Source organism: Macrobrachium rosenbergii, chromosome 44 (assembly GCF_040412425.1).
Source record: "Macrobrachium rosenbergii isolate ZJJX-2024 chromosome 44, ASM4041242v1, whole genome shotgun sequence".
Classification (NCBI taxonomy): Eukaryota; Metazoa; Arthropoda; class Malacostraca; order Decapoda; family Palaemonidae; genus Macrobrachium; species Macrobrachium rosenbergii.
In genome coordinates this window covers 13,785,504-13,788,003 of record NC_089784.1, presented here as the reverse complement: position 1 = coordinate 13,788,003, position 2,500 = coordinate 13,785,504, and positions in this window count along the sequence as shown.

Below are 2,500 nucleotides of genomic sequence, written 5' to 3'. Positions count from 1 at the left end.
TAAATTAAAAAATACTTTGACCCAGGATGGTGCTTGGAATGTTTCTCGACTGATAGGCTCATATATACTTTAAATGCTGAATCCTGGATGAACTCCCATAGCAGAAAGCTATTACAACTTTACCTGCATCATGCACCTACACAGAAAGTCCATTAGTAGTGCGTCAAAACCCCTTACAGAACTACACCATGCACCTTTATGCTCCAAACTCTCGAAATCACATATATCAGGCAAACAGCTTCAATCTTGGTCTCTTATCTCTGGTCTTGCTTACCCTATCCATCCTTCTGTTATACTTGTACATGATCTTCTCTGCTGGAATGCGTTTTCATATCAAACAATATCCTTTTTTTAAATCTCTAGTGCCCTCATCAACTCTCCACCATTTACTGTATTCCCTTTCGTATCATTCAGGCCAACAAATGCTCATGACTGTCCTTAAGACTCCTTGGAATTTGAAAATTCTTCACTGAGTTCTTACACTTATCTTTTTCTGACCCTGGCCCACAATTCATCTATTGCCTTCCTATGTACTCTTCTTACTTCTTTCCTATCAGTCTCACTTACTTTGCATTAATTTAAGGGCAAATTTCATGCACTCCACTCCAGCTCAGTCGTAAATCTATCATAACTTAATGCTTCAACCACTTAATGATCATATATACTTTCAGCAACTCATCATCTGTTACATAAATCAATTTACTCTTCCATCCTGTACCAACACACAATCTAGTAAACTCTTTTCCTCGCCATTTCTCTTCCGCGTCTACCGACAATCTGTCTCTTTCTCAGTCACTTACTTTTGTATTCAGATCACCTAGCACAACTACCTTTTCACAGCTTCCAGTGTGTCCAGGCTTAGACTCAGACTAGCCCTAAAACATTTGCTTTTTCTCTCCTTGTTCCTTACCACGATATATATATATATATATATATATATATATATATATATATATATATATATATATATATATATATATATATATATATATATATATATATATATATATATATATATATATATATATATAATGTATATAGGTAATATATGTATACTGTATATATATGATATATATATGTATATATTTTTTTATATGTCAAAAGTAATTTTGCTTGTCTAAAAGTATATATCTTTTGATCATGACTAACCAGTTACACAGATAAATGGAATGTGTACCATAGTCAAACGCTTTTCTATCTCAGCCTCTTTTTTTTTTTTTACAAGCATTCTGTTGAGCCTCTTTCGATCACTACGTCGGTACAAACAAAATCCATTTTTATTGGTCGTAAAATAAACTCAATTTTATCTGCAATATTGAAATGGTTTAGTTCTTATTGGCACATCTATGAATTTCTGGAATAAAAAAAAACATCATTCTAAATCCGTCGATAGATTTTGGGTCCTTTCATTTCAAATAAATCAGCGGAAAATAGTCTTAAAAATGCAGATCTGTAAGTTACAATGACTCTCTCTCTCTCTCTCTCTCTCTCTCTCTCTCTCTCTCTCTCTCTCTCTCTCTCTCTCTCTCTCTCTCTCTCCCCTGTCATTTGTTTGATCTGGTTGAGCCTAAGCATGAAGGTTTCATGCTTACACACACGCATCTATATATATATATATATATATATATATATATATATATATATATATATATATATATATATATATATATATATATATATATATATATATTTATATATATATATATTTTTATATATATATATGTTTATATATATATATATATATATATATATATATATATCAATATAGGGATATATATATATATATATATATATATATATATATTATAGGGGAATAAATATATATATATATATATATATATATATATATATATATATATATATATATATATATATATATATATATATATATATATATATATATATATATATATATATATATATATATATATATATATATATATATATATGTACACTGTATATGTGTGTGTGAAGTGTGTTGTAGCTAAGTGGTAGATCTCAAAGCTTTGGTTTGCAATATCCGTGGTTCGATCCTGGTCTGCTTACCCACTATTGGCCAAGCTGTTATTGGTTACTGAGTCAGATAGAGTCAATAAAGGGACAAGGGGCCAGCAACCTCATTCCCCGAAGTCTCTCTGGAACCAAAGTGACTCTACCCTTCTAAGCACCACCCTCCCTAGAGGGGAAGAAAATACGTGTGATAGCATATATATATATATATATATATATATATATATATATATATATATATATATATATATATATATATATATATATATATAATTTTATATATATACATATATATGTGCACATGTGTGTGTGTCTCTCTCTCTCTCTCTCTCTCTCTCTCTCTCTCTCTGCATGTTTACTTTTGCGCAGCGATTCTTATGCAATGCTGTCTGCTTATATCATACAGCTGTATCGTAGCTGTATTTACTTATATGTCTGTTGGAATGCAGTTGAAAATAAAATCTATAAGTGGTACATTGAATAGAAATTA